General features: G+C 38.4%; 1 protein-coding gene across 3 annotated transcripts in view; it reads right to left on the bottom strand.

The window, feature by feature from the left end:
- Positions 1-14,870, bottom strand: part of slc29a1a (solute carrier family 29 member 1a) — a 65,235-nt gene that overhangs the window by 32,481 nt on the left and 17,884 nt on the right. For 2 of the 3 annotated variants that reach the window (XM_066679124.1, XM_066679126.1), the window contains exon 1: positions 2,060-2,207. The exons of the other annotated variant lie outside the window; for it this stretch is intronic. The gene's annotated coding sequence lies outside the window, so the exon portion shown is untranslated. Of the gene's footprint in view, positions 1-2,059; positions 2,208-14,870 lie in introns of those variants that run through there. 3 annotated transcript variants of the gene reach the window in all.

Genomic DNA, 14,870 nt, shown 5'->3' with positions numbered 1-14,870 from the left:
ACTGGACCCAATTTCAGTTTGGAAGGAAAGCACATAAGGAAACAACTGACACACACTCTCCAACTGCAACAACATGTCAACAAACACAAAGGTTTGTGAACACAATTATGCAATCCAACAAAACCTTATTAATTAAATCTCATTGTCTGGAACAGGTTTACACTGTCAATGAGCCAACACCCAAACATCTCCCAGAGTACTGTTTTGGCACTTACAGATTGAGGCTTTCAGAGAAAATATTTATACGCAATTGTATCATTGTGGGTTGATGGAATTCTTAACATGCCTCATGACAGAGACAGAACATTAGCTCTACAAAGGTCTAACAGATTAATGAAGCATGGTGCTAAAAGCATGTGACAGGAGAGGCCTTACACATGCTTACCCACTGCTCACAGCCACTGCACTGATGTTAACCTTCACATGAAGCACACGTGAATATCGTCTACATCACATTACTGAGATGAAAATGGTTCCGAGTACTCCAATTTTACCCCATGCTATGAGAATGTGAATCAACTGTGAACTCTAACCCCTGTGTATAGTAGTGAGAGGATTGGATGACAGCTAACAAACAGCAGGGGAAAGTACACATCATTATAGATGGACTCAGCTAGCCAATACAATTTTCCACATTGTGGTCAAGCAACACTTTTCAAAAATATTCATTAAAGGGGTCCATCTGTGATGATCCAGATAAAACAGTGTAAATCATAAATTCACCATCACTTCTGGAATTAGTTAAAGTCAAAGATAAAATAAGAGTGCAAAACCATTCGCTTGTAGCATTATGTAAAATTGAACTTCGGGCATAAAAACACAAATGTGTTCAGCAAGGAGCTACATGCCATCTTGGCAGCTGAGGATACAATAGGGGCATTCCTAATCCATGCCACGTGGATGAAGACACAAATAGCTATTAGATTTGTATCATTAAAGATTGTATGATATAAGCACTATCATCAGTGAAAGACCTCTGTTACAATCCACCTAAACACAACTTACCACAAAACTAACGTCATCATGAGACAGACTTATGCAGAAATACTCAGCTAGTGACTAGCCAAAATCATTTCCTATTACAGAACGATGAAACCAGAAGATCGTACATGGCATCTGACATATTTTGTTTATATTTAATTTTTTTAAAGTTACCATTATAAAATAAAATAAGCTAATTATTATTAGCTTCTACCAGGCACTGTTCCCAAATTGAACTATTTGTTTTATCTAACTACTTCTATAGCTGAATCATGTAATTCTCTAAGCTTTAAAATGTTAAATATTTACTGTAAACTAGCCTCTCAGTTAGTGTAAGTTAGTGAATAGTATTGCTTATAAAGTTCACAAATTCACAATTTACATCACATAGACATAGGGTTAATACCTGCTTTAAAAAAAGAGTCCTATATAAGCTTTATTTTCGAAACTATGATCATAACGTATAACGTCAACCAGTATATTCTTTTCAATGAATCAATGGATGTGAGACGTTAATGAATGTGACTTGCGGTATTATATATTAAAATGTTCGATGTTTTTAAAGCATTTTTACTAAATCTTAAACAACTCTAAAGACTGAAATGCTGATGAAGATACTTTTTGACCATTTCCAATAATGTAACATCACCACGTGGTAGAAACCACGCGGAACACCACAAGAGCTGGGGCACACGCGGTCTCTGTTTAACGTTCCATTACTGCTCCTCTCAGAAACTGCTTTACAGATCTGGGGTTCGGAGTCTGTTTCTCAAAAGGTTCATAATGTGAAGCTAAAACCACCAGGCTTAAGTTAGTTCGCGCTAAATTTAAACTGTACACAGCACGCAAAAATCCCCCCCACACACACACACACGAAGAGAGACTAATTTAACCGCGAAAACTTACAGCTCCCAAACATACTGCACACTCGCCGTAACTGAAATGAAGATGTACCAATAAACCGGTTGGTTTATTTTATTCATGTCAAACACTGAACCACCACAGGTGAGGTTCAGAATACACAATGTCAGAACGTATAATTTAAACATGTATGGAGAAGAAATTAATAAATTCGTACCTTTTAGAGCCTTTATGTGTGGATGCGTCGAGCTCTGAACTGCTCCGTGGACAGAAAAGTCTCACTGTCTCTCTCCGTACTACTCCAACGACTGAAAAGTCTTTCTCTCTTTCTTTCTCTCTTTCTTTCTCTCTCTCTCTCTCTCTCTCTCTCTCACTCACACACACACACACACACACACACGTGTCCAGAAACATACACCGTGTTACTTCAAATCACTTGTTACTCTCCTTTATTTAATTTGTCTGAGAGCTCTAACTAAATAATGTAATTTGCCAAGAACCTGACCAAAACGTCATTGTCATTTTTATGTATTTCGAAATAATACTCCCTGCTTATTCTAAAAATGTATGAAAATCATATTTGATTTAACCATTTTTATGCCCCCATTCTGCCATTTATGGAATTTAATATTAAATATGTTGAAAAAAGTTGAAATAATATTACTCCAAATTCCTACAGTAAAATGAATACCCTGTGTACGTGAGAACTGCAGTTCTGATATTTGATATTTTTTAAATTTTATTAGGAGGGAACCTGTTAATTTCCTCCTGTTTACGGTTTATACGACGTTCGTTTAGTCAGTCAGGTATGTTTTTGTGGTAAAACGTATTTAATTATGTGGAATTATATTTCAGAAGCCATGTCTTTTGGATTTTCAGTGTCCCACGCACGCTCGTAGCCGTTCTACCGTAAACCGCGATGTAGACGCGCATAGAATGTCCTTAGTATAGATGGAAGTGCAGATGGCGATACTCATTCAGGAAAAACGTCTTCCAGCACAAAAGATACTTGCTGCATTACGATTCTAAATCACCCGGGATGCTCAATTATATCGTAAAGACAATATGATCATTTTTTATTAGCGTAACACAGTCTAGCACAGATATTCAGACAGGGACAAGCGCATAAGTGAACATGAATATGCCATAAACCAGATTTACAACACGAAACGCTTTGTTTATTTAACTGATGGTGCCCTTAATACTGAATACTGAAATACTGTATATATAATGCTGAAAAATATTTTAATGCTTTCTTAACAGGTTGTCAGCTGGATTTCTGACATTGTGAAGTTTGTCATGTTGAAGCAAATTTTGTTGTTTTTATGAATTTTGTCCAATTACATAGGAAAAAGATCTGTAAAATGTACATTGCACTCTATATATGTACCAAAGGGAACAATGTGTAAAACATACATTTTTTAATTTTCTGCAAAATTTCAAATTTCATTCAGGGTCCAGAGGGTGGGTGGTGAGTGTGACTGAAGTAAAATCTCCACATTTCAGTGTTCTGCACCAGAGAGGAAACAAACATTATGTTATTTGATCTGAACCTGTAGCTCAAAGAATGGCCATATAAATCACAGTAATTATTTACATCTTTCAAGAGGGCACTTGTACAGTCTGACAGTAAACAATCAAAGATTCATATATAAACATGAGTAGATATGTATGTGAAAAATATTGGATATTAGCATCAGGCCATAATTCCCCACAATAGGAAAAAACTGCACTTAAGAAAACCAAGTTCTTCAGAGAATTGTATATATAAATGTCCACTTGTGAAAACAGTTCATAATTGTAAGCAGCCTTATTCACAACAGGAGATCCAGAAGGCAGCAAAACACTCACTAAAGGCCAAGGGCCTTGGAGGGTTAAATGAAGTATGAGCACTTGGAAGGCAGAGTGTTTGGACTGTCTCTATGACAGCTCAAAGTTTGTTCAATCTTTGCCTTTCCTTTTTCATGAATGTCTGCATGTTTTCTATTTTCTTTTATTCTCTCATAAAAGTAGTTCCAAACCAAGGACTCTGGTCTTCTTTTTCATAACAGGGTTGCAGCATGAAAAAAGGCATCCAGTGTTTCGAGATTATATTTAAACTGATGAATAAAGTTTTAAAGAAGCCCTTATTTTCCCCAATGATCCTTCTCAGGTTTTAAAACAGTCATTATAAAACACATAAAAGCCTGGCTGTATGAGATTCTGTACTCAACATATTTTAACCATGGCTGTCCCCAGAAGGAAGACCCACTCTATGGAGAATAAAATAGTTTTACTAAATGGACTACAATAAATATCGCATTCTTCACTTAAAAAAAATAATATTGTAATGCTTTCTTAACGGGTTGTGAACTGGATTTCTGACATTGTAAAGTTTGAGTTATAGGAGGTTATAGGAATAAAATAAGAAAACCAAAATTAATTATTAATTATTACTATTTTTGTGATACCAATGACATACTGCACCTTTGAAAAATCAAAACATGCTGAAAAATTCTATGCGTCTTTTTAGACTTCCTCCTGAAATTACATAATTTTTGGTTAGATGATGCAAGAGATTAATTGGCATATTTTAAATAGAACAGGCTGAAACTCGTTTACTCATAGTTTTAACTATAAACCAGTGGTTAAGTAAAGACTGCTACAGCTTTGTTTGCACTCAAAGCCAGACATTTCCCCCTACACCCAGTCTGGTTTAAAATGGGCCTGCTGTGGCCAGGGTGAGACTGTCTGAAGGGAGCTCTTGAAAATAACACACAAACTCAGAATTGGAGAGAAGGAGCAGAGAGCAGGAAATGAGCAGTGAGCAAGACCAGCATTACAACACATAGGTAAACATTATGTGAAACGATCAACTTCAGTGTAAACATGTTATACTGTGATATTATAGAAACAATTTGCAACTGTTTACCTTTTAATGGTAGTATGAAATACAGTGGGGAAGAATTAGGGGCATAAAAGGTAGTGTCTGAGGATGAATTATGTACCCCAAATGTAACAGATCATAGGTACAGATTAAAAACAATTCTCTTTTCACATGCCTATGACTGAGTTTTAGAACCTGCACTCCATTTATTATACTATTTCAGTTTTAATTGCCTCTTGCACCTTAATCCATACTTTTTGTTTAAATGTTTTGATATATCTGTACTTTTCATGCATTGTTAAAGTAAAGCACTTAAATTGACTATTGTGTAAAATAGGTGCACTATAAATAAAAAATAGACTTTCCTTGCCTTGTCACTGTCACACAGCTCCACAGTTCTGGGGTTGTGGTTTCAAACCCTGCTTCAGGTCACTGGAGTTTTGTTTGTTCTCCCAGTGTCTGTGTGGATTTCTTCCCACATTCCAGAAACACATGTTTGCAGGTCGAATGGCAAATCTGGTTCTTGCTGTGAATGTGTGAGGCATTGTGGGACTGTGATGCTCTGTTTAGTGTATATTTCTGCCTTGGCCCCGTGATGATTTTGGCCAACTTCAACCATGAAAGGGATTAAGAGTTTGCAGAAATAAATAAATAAATAAATAAATGAAAGAAAGAAAAAAGAAAAAACAGAAAATTATTTCCAACACTAACTTTCCAGAAAAGAAAAATTCCTTCCACAAGTGGTTGGTTTTTCTAAGGCCTTGTTTCATTTCATGCAGTACAGGTTCATGTAACATCCTGTCTGTTTTCCTCACCAGGTGCTCATGTAGCACATGGCTCTGGTTGTTGTTCTTGTCTCTGCCCTAGTCCCGTTTTAGCTCCGCCCTCTCGTCAGTGTCTCCTTTGTAGTCCTGCCCTCTTGTTATTGTCCCCAGGTGTTCCTTGTCAGTGCTCTGTATATATAGTCCCTTTGTTTCAGTGTTCCCTTGTTGGTTCTTGTGTGTACATGTGTTTCTTTGTCAGTTGTCGTATACATTGGCACCTGTGTTGGTTCACTGTTGTTATTTTCTAGTTCTACTAAGTTCTAGTTTGTATTCTTGACTCCATGCTTGTTTGTTTTCTGTTTGTTATTGGTTTAGGTTAATTAAATATTCCTTGTGTGTACGTCTGCACCCTGCCTCAACTGTGACAGTTCCAAACCTTTCCAGTAGTGTTGTCCTATCCTATTAACTTACATTCTTTTACTGCATTAGGGGATTCAGCCAGACACTTTCCTGTTGGCTCACCTAGCCCACCACTGTGTAACCGTGCAGAATTAAAAAAAAAATACAAAATTAGATTAATAGAAGGTATGGGTTACTGTTTCTGTTGTGGTTCTATCTGTGTCCAGTGAACGGTAGAGCCGTTTTAAATATCTTTGCATCAGGAGAGTTATCAACCTGCTATGTTTGGCTCTAACACTAGTGTTTTACAGCTGACCCATCAATGTTTTGTTCAAGAGGCACTGACAGGTTAGATTAGTGGCGTAGGTTTGACTTGCAGTGTTAAAAACATACTGCCAAGAAATGGATTAAAACTCCATAATATGTGATGGCTATGACCAGACATTTCCATTGAATATCAAATCATAGCCACTTATAGCCAATGGTTGTTAGCCAATCAAGTTGTTTGTGTTTTGTGACACTGTCTTTAAGATACTGTAAAAACTTTTGTTGGATTTCCAGTGCTGTGGTAATATATGAAACTATGCCATATTATATGGTATATATAAATTATTCCTACAGTTGAAAAAAAAATGTACACAAAACCCATTCACCTTAGATTAACTAATGTAAACATTCTTCATTGTCACTGCAGAAGGTTTAGGCAGCATCATAAACCATGTACTACCAGGATAAATATTATGTGAACCCGCCATGTTTTGAAGGGGACCAAGTTTCCTCAAGGGATGCACAATGATAGAATCAGACCATATTTCAGGCTGTTATTTTATTTATAACTGATGCTAAATCCATGGTTAAATGTAATACTTAACACATAAAGTTGCTGCAACCTACTCAGCATGGTGTTAGCTACTGGCTAAATTCTGTTGCTGCTAGTGGGCATTCAAACATGCCCATGCTGTTTATTCTCCTAGCTTGCTGCATGTGGGCAATATAACATCTTGTCTTCATAGCCAGATTGCATGTACTGCTCTTTCCCTAAAAACTGAAGAATGGGTCCCAAGAAAGAAGCAGCCATGTGAATTTTGTTACATCAAATCTAATCCAGTTAAGGAGCCTAATGCACGGGGGACCAATCCTCACAGCAGGCTGATGGGCACTTCAGTATTATGTACATGGTTGCATATCTTTCCGTTGCTGATTATTGGCTACAAGTAAGTGTTCAAGCTTCTCAATACACTCTTGTTCCCACAGGACCTCAGTTGAAAAAAAATATCAGGCTAGCTCTAACTAGACTGTGTTTGGATGCCCCAGCAGTAGTCTTTGTACTCAACACATTATTTGACTGGAGTAAGATGATTCAGCAGTTCCCCTTACATACACACTTGGCTCTACACAGCTGTACTCGCTTTTTGGTCCCTGGTTCATTTTCCACTACAACAGCTCCCCTGTAACGTAGATTGTGATAAATGTAATGTGTACATTGTGTATTTTTATGTTGTTGTTTTGTTTGTTTGGTTTTTTGGAACTTAACACAGCTTAGCAGCACATCAGTTGAGAGAGGTCAGTACAGTTTTTTCGTTCCTAGTTGCACTGTCCAGCTTTTCCTGTGGTTTTTCTTTTGAAACCATTCTGAGGAAAGTTTAAACCTCTTCAAAAGACCACAGCGAAATGTTTTTACAATGTCAGTCACATATAAACATATGTGATCTCTACTGTAGCCTGCAGATTTTACACATGTCTATAAGTAGGTATTAGAAAATACCTGGTTCCAGGTACCAAGTACAAGGTACCATGCAGTGGAAAAGCATTACAAAGAGAGCTTGCAAACGGGAATTTTCCACTTGCTAGCCTCCATGGCATGACCTTCTTGCTATGCAACCTGTTGATGCTTACATTGCATCTTTGTTTTTTTCTGGATGAGGTGCTTTGCCTGGAGCAAAGTGCAGGTACACGCATAAACTAGTAGTCAAGATAAACAATTCAGCATCTTGGATTGGCAGACTGCTACATTCTGCATCTTGCTTAGCTCTCCAGAACTTTCCCCCCTTAGAAGTGATGTTTCGCACACCCTGTGTTGCCCTGTAGCCTCTTATCCCCCAGGATTGGCTCTACTGCAGCTGCAAGTTTTGCATACTGTGGGTGCACTGGTGGTGACAGTGGGATGTTTAATATATCCCTTTCAGATGTGGTTCTAGGGCTGTAGTGAAATGTCATCTACAGAATGCATAAGAAGTGTTCTTTGGCTTCTAATAAATTATAAAAAATAAATAAATAAAAATAATAGGACAATGCAAAAAAGATAAATCTAAGCTTGAATTCAAGTGCCTTTATTTGGTGGGAAAAATAAAAATCACACATTAAGAAACAAATCTTTTGAATTAAATCATGTGTGCCACAACTATTGGTGCCCCTGGTGTTATTACATTGTACAACCTCCTTTTGCCAACAAGACAGCACTTTATCTTTTTCTAATCTTCTTTAGACTCTCCTATTCAGCTCACCCCATAGGTTTTCTATTGGGTTGAGGTCTAGGGACAGAGATGGCCATGAGAGGAGCATGATTTTGTGCTCCCATTTGGTTCAATTCTCTTACAGTAAGCTTTGGGGAACTTTATACTTCTCTTACCATCCTTCTCACTGTGCGTGGTGGCAAGATACACTTGTGTCCTCTTCCAGGCTTGTTTGTCACAGTTCCAGATGTTTTTAAATTTTTGATGATTGCTCTGACTCTAGATAAGGGCATCTACAGATGAGTGGCTATTTTCTTGTAGCCATTGCCTGATTTATGAAGGTCGACGTACATCTGCCTTATTTGAATAGTGTGTTCTCTTGTCTTTCCCATGTTTAAGAGTGAGTAAAAGAAATAGGCCTCTGTGTAACGCCATATTTATACCCCAGGGAAACAGGAAGTGATGAATTACTAATTAAAGGTTCCTAGATATTTTGATCCACTTTATACACTACTATTATTATATAGAAATGACATAAATGGTTCAAATACATTTATTTCCAAGAAAGTGTTAAGGGTGCCAATAATTGTGAAACAGTTCATTTTATGTGAAATAATTATTTCTTAGGATGTTTTCTTTCTTTTTTTTTTTCACTTGAGTTGAAGGTTGTTTTTTTCTCATTTTTTTCAGAGTGAGATTATGCTTCTGTGGTAAATAATTAATTTATTTTAAGACTTTTAACACATTTTAACTAGGGGTGCCAATAATTATGGAGGGCGCTGTAATAATACTAGTAACAATTGTTATTTATATTGATATTATGTATAGAGATTTTTACAATTTTAACCTGAGAAATGTGACTTTTGAATTGTTGCACTATTAGAAGTCAAAATGGGTGTATTTAAAAAAATATATTTAGCATTTAATATGTTGCCTTTCTACTATATTTAATAAAATATGATGTTTTTAAATTTACTGCTTAGAACTAATTTACACCTTGCCTTGATTGGACCAATGGCGTAAATTTGCTCTTGACATTGGTGGGGAATTATGAGTCTACAACGCCCCCATCCCCACTTTGCCTGTTTTTTTTTTCTTTGCTTCGTGATAAGAGAACTGACAATTGGCAGTTTGTTGTGCAGTTAATTTCCAAACCATGTTATTCATAGCTACAGACAATTGTAGCCTGCTCTTATTATGAGTGACTTACACGTTTCTTTGAAAAATAGCTCCTTATGTCCACTTTCTTCTTTTTTGCTGCCATCCTCACTCGCTTTAGACACCCATGTGTCACCCACGATGCACCGTCTTGCACAGTAATACTTATTTATGACTGGAAAGTTTTCCTTTGAAGTACATACTGAAGTACATTTGAAGTCTTTGAGGCTAGGATTGGTTGGTCTGTGCATGTGACAAACATCCCAGAAGCATTTCACAAAGCTGGCCTATATGGCAAGAAGCCAGTTTTGAAAAAGTGCGAAACTGAGTCTTGTCTGTGCTTTGGAAAGAAACATTTGGAAGAATCTAATGTTACGTGGCAAAATGTTTTTCATTAAATTATACTGATGACTAAACTTGTTAGCCTAAATTCCAAGCATTATATTTGATGAAAATCAAAGAGCAAATCACAACAAATACCTACTGTGAAGCATGGTGTTGGCAACACTATGTTATGAAAGGTGTTGCTTTGCAACAGGGACAGGGCAGCAGTTCAGGACTGAAGGGAAAATATATGAGGTGTTGACCTGACATCAACAGATCCACAGCTGTGCATGGACAATACTTGATATCTTTACTGACCCACAGTTCCTCTATTTGTATGTCACTACATTTCAAGCACAATTTATTTAAGACAATATTAACACTGTCTGTGCTCTGAATGTAACAAGCTGTGTAAAATATTTTATTTTAAAAGAGTAGAACTAGTTATGTTTTCAACTCAGGATTAGCATTTGGCAGACCCAAGAAGTGATTTTGTTTTGCACAGTCCAATATTGGAATTAGATGATGACAGAAGAGTGGCCAATAAGTACTTTGGCATAGGGGTCCAAGGTATCCTGTTCTCTTTCCCCACTCCAATTTCAAAGAGGGCTTTGTGAAAACTGCGTATTTGAGTCATGCAGATTCAGAATAATTGCCTAAGGGTGTAGTCTAGAGTGGGCCCTCCACCCTGCTCTGGAAGTTTAGAATTAAATTAGCTGCACACTCTGTAAATTTCACTTTGAAATTTTCCCAGCACCGGTCCAAAAAACAAAGACAGTTTATCAATGTGTCATTAGCCTCATTCATATTAGTCTTAGGGGCCTCTGTGATACCTAGACAGCAATGAAAATCTAGAGGACTGTTGAGATTCTAGTTCACTAATTTTATTGTGATTTTAACATGATCACAAATAACGCTATATACCTGCAGCTGCCATTGATTTTATTTTTGTCTTCCTTCTGATAACATTCTCCCAGGTCCTACACCAAATAACAGGTTCAGTAATACATACGTTTTCATACTGATTTGCTGGAAAATATTTTCTGGGAATATCTATGGAAATGCATTCTCAGAAATTCGCATCAGGACAAGATTAAAATGATCAGATGACTACAGAGTTTAGCAATACATATTACGTAAGTCAGCCTATAATTTTCTCAGAAGATGTCAGAGAAATTTAGATCAAATTTAGGTCAATTTTGACAGAACAATTTACAAGAAGATGGCGGATAGCGAGTAGGTGTGTTACTCTCGCGCTCCGGTACATTACCTGTTTTTTCTACATTTTAGTCTCCACAAACCTCAGTGTTTTTGTTATTGGTATTACTTTAATGTTTATCTACTTATACTGATAGCATATCCTGTCTGATAATGGCTTCCAAAACAAGGCAGAACAAAAAAGAAACTGCTCCTGAAGTACATGACGCTCTGGATGAACAAGTCAGTGTTGCTCTGTTAACTAAGCTACTGGAGGAGCACCGCAGCGCTATTTGTGCGGACCACAGACTTGCTCTCGCTACCCTGGAAAACAAGCTGGATCAACTACAACGTACAATATCTGATCACGGACAAAAAATTTCTTCTTTGGAAACTAACGCTAATATGGTGGATGAACGAATCCAGGCACTAGAGGCGGTATGTACGGAGCTAAAAGAGGCTAAAGCTAAACTACAAGCTAAAGTTATAGATTTGGAGTCCCGTAGCAGACGCAATAATATCCGCATTATCGGAGTGCCGGAATCTCTGGAGGGTTCACGTCCCACTGTCTTTTTCTCAGACCTTTTGTCGGAGGTGTTTGGTGATACACTCTCTTCACCACCAGAAACTGACCGTGCGCATCGATCCTTGACTAGCAGACCACAGCAGGGTGACCGACCGAGGGCTGTTATCATCAGGCTGCACTATTACCAAGTCAAAGAGAACATTATTCGGGAAGCCCGCTCCAGAAGAGGTAACTTGCAGTACCGAGGTCATTCCATCGCGATTTATGAAGATTACACCCCGGAGGTTCTCGAGCAGCGATCCAGATACAGAGATGTGTTACAGCGGCTGTACGAGGCGGGTCACAGACCGGCTTTGCGGTTTCCCGCCAGGCTCTTTATCTCATCACCAGGCGGCGGCAAGAAGAGACTAAACTCGGTCGCTGAAGCAGAGAACTTTCTAAATTCTGCACAAACTGACAGCTCACAGCGTGATGGATGAAGCTGTTTGGGGTAAAGGGTTCGTGGCTTTCCAGTTTGCTGAGGAGCCCGCTATAAATGCTTCAGGCTCCACTTTTTACAGTATGCTTATTGGTTGAGTTCATTTGCTCCAGTATTATTTAGCTTGTTCATGTTTGGTTGATCCATTAATCTATTTCTATTAAGGGGGTTTGTGAAGATGCCTTCTGGCACAGTTGGGGTTGAATATGTGTACCGGAGGCTGAGTGGTGGGTGCGTTAGTGTTCAGGGCCTCGGCTTTTAGCCTAGTACACCATACTGGGGGAGGGGGTTGTGTGTAGTATGTGTACAATGTGTTGTGTTGGTTTATGTGTTCTTCCTTTTTTCTGTTTTTATTTATTTTTTTTTTTTTCCTTTTGTCCTCTCTTGCCTGTTCGATGGATATTAATGTCTTGCAGTGGACCTTTCTCTTTACAGCCAGTTTATGACTAGCAGAACTAGCAGCTTGCGTTTGATCTCATGGAATGTCAATGGTTTAAACAACGCGGTTAAATCAAGTAAGGTGTTCTCCCAATTACGGCAGCTACAAGCCGATATAATCTTTTTACAAGAAACTCATCTTAAATCGACAGAAATCCGACGTATTAAAAGACCCTGGATGGGCCATATATATCATTCGAGATATCCAATTCGAGCACGAGGGGCTGCTATAATTATCCACAAGGACACTCATTTTGAGCCAACTAATACCATTTTGGACCCTGATGGCCGTTTTTGTAGTGGTGTCTGGTACGTTGCAGGACCTCCCGGTAACATTGGCCTGTGTTTATGCACCTCATTGGGATGACACAAATTTTTTTGATAAATTCTTTCTGAGCCTACCCAACTTAGATACACATCATATTGTTATGGGGGGCGATTTTAATCTGGTACAGGACGCATTACTAGATAGATCCTCCCTCAGGCAGACAGCCCTATCCAACTCCTCAAAACGAGTTTTAAAATATGCATCTGAGCTAGGCCTCTCGGATCCCTGGAGAATCAATCACCCCTTAGACAGGGCCTTTTCATTCTTTTCGACTGTTCATCACACGTACTCCAGGACTGATTTTTTTTCTGTTGGATAATAAATTGATTTCACATGTCTCCTCATCCTCCTATCACCCGATTATAATATCTGACCATGCTCCCACATACATTGACCTGAGTTTTCCCATTAATAGACTCGGCCAAAGGCACTGGACATTCAGCTCACACATGTTATCAGATAACGACTTCAAAAAGTTTATTATCTCCAAAATAGAATTTTACTTTGCATGTAACGACTCCCCGGAAGTGAACACCCATTCTCTCTAGGAGGCTTTCAAAGCATACACTCGTGGTCAAATAATTTCATTTGTTTCATATTTAAGGAGGACTGAGAGGCTGAGATTGTCTGAAATTCTGGAGGAGCTGCAAAAAGTCGAGGTTGACTATGCAAAAGATGTGTCTCCTTTGCTTTATAAACGCCGTCTTCAACTTCATTCAGAATATGAGGTCTTAATGACGCATAAAGTAGAAATACAGTTAAGACAGGCTAGACTACTCTCCTATGAACAGGGCAATAAAGCTGGGAAATTTCTCGCCCGCCAGGCACGATCATATGGGGCTTCCAGATTAATTCCTAGAATGAGATCCCCCTCCGGTGATGTGGTTACTGACCCCGAGTTAGTCAATAAAATATTTGCAGAATATTACTCTAACCTTTATACCTCAGAGTCTCGACCTTTTACTCAGAAGGATCTTTCCATCTTTGATTCATTGCCATTCCCTCAGGTGTTGCCACCCCAGCTTAACGAAATGGGCTACCCCATTACTGTTTGTGAAATACAACAAGCTATAAAGTCCTTGAACTCTGGTAAATCTCCTGGCCCTGATGGTTTTACAACAGAATTTTATAAAGAATTTTCTTCTTTTCTTGCTCCAGTTTTGGCCAGAGTCTATGACGACTCATTTCGTAGTGGTCTTCTACCTACGTCCATGTTTAATGCCAATATTTCACTTCTACTCAAAAAGGACAAAGATCCCACCCTCTGTGAGAGTTACAGACCAATATCGCTTCTAAATGTGGACTTTAAGATTCTGGCTAAGGTTCTTGCCCTTCGCCTACAACGGGTTCTACCAGATTTGATAGCTCAGGACCAAACTGGTTTTATGCAGGGTAGACATTCATTCTTTAATACTAGAAGGCTAGCTAATATTTTATATTTTCATCCTTCAGATTCTCCGGAGGTTATCATCTCTCTCGATGCTGAAAAGGCCTTTGATAGAGTGGAATGGAACTATTTGTTTTTTATTTTGGGAAAGTTTGGCTTCTGCTCTAGATTTATCTCTTGGATCCATCTCCTATATGCAGCTCCATCTGCTTCGGTTCTCACAAATGGTATCATCTCATCTTCCTTCCCTCTCCGGCGTGGCATGCGACAGGGATGCCCTCTCTCACCCTTGCTGTTCAATTTGGCTTTGGAACCCTTGGCCATACGGTTGCGTGAACATCAGGACTTTGAAGGAATTTCACGTTTCAACTCTGTCCACAAACTTTCCTTATACGCAGATGATCTTCTCCTTTACGTTTCTAATCCTAGTTCTTCTCTCTCCTCGATATTGGACATTTTTCAGCAATTCAGCAATATCTCTGGTTATAAAGTGAATCTTCAGAAAAGTGAAATCTTCTTGGTCAATTCAGCCACCCAGTCGCTTCCTTTATCCTTCCCTTTCAGAGTTGCTCATGGGAAATTCAGATATTTGGGCATTACATTTACACAGTCATTTAAGGATTTATTGGGAGAAAATTTTATCCATCTGCTTGATAAAACCCTATCTGATCTGGATAGATGGTCAGCATTACCATTATCACTTATTGGCC

This window comes from Hoplias malabaricus, chromosome 8, assembly GCF_029633855.1.
Source record: "Hoplias malabaricus isolate fHopMal1 chromosome 8, fHopMal1.hap1, whole genome shotgun sequence".
Classification (NCBI taxonomy): Eukaryota; Metazoa; Chordata; class Actinopteri; order Characiformes; family Erythrinidae; genus Hoplias; species Hoplias malabaricus.
The sequence above is the reverse complement of the archived record's forward strand: the minus strand, read 5'-3'. Positions and strand labels throughout refer to the sequence as shown.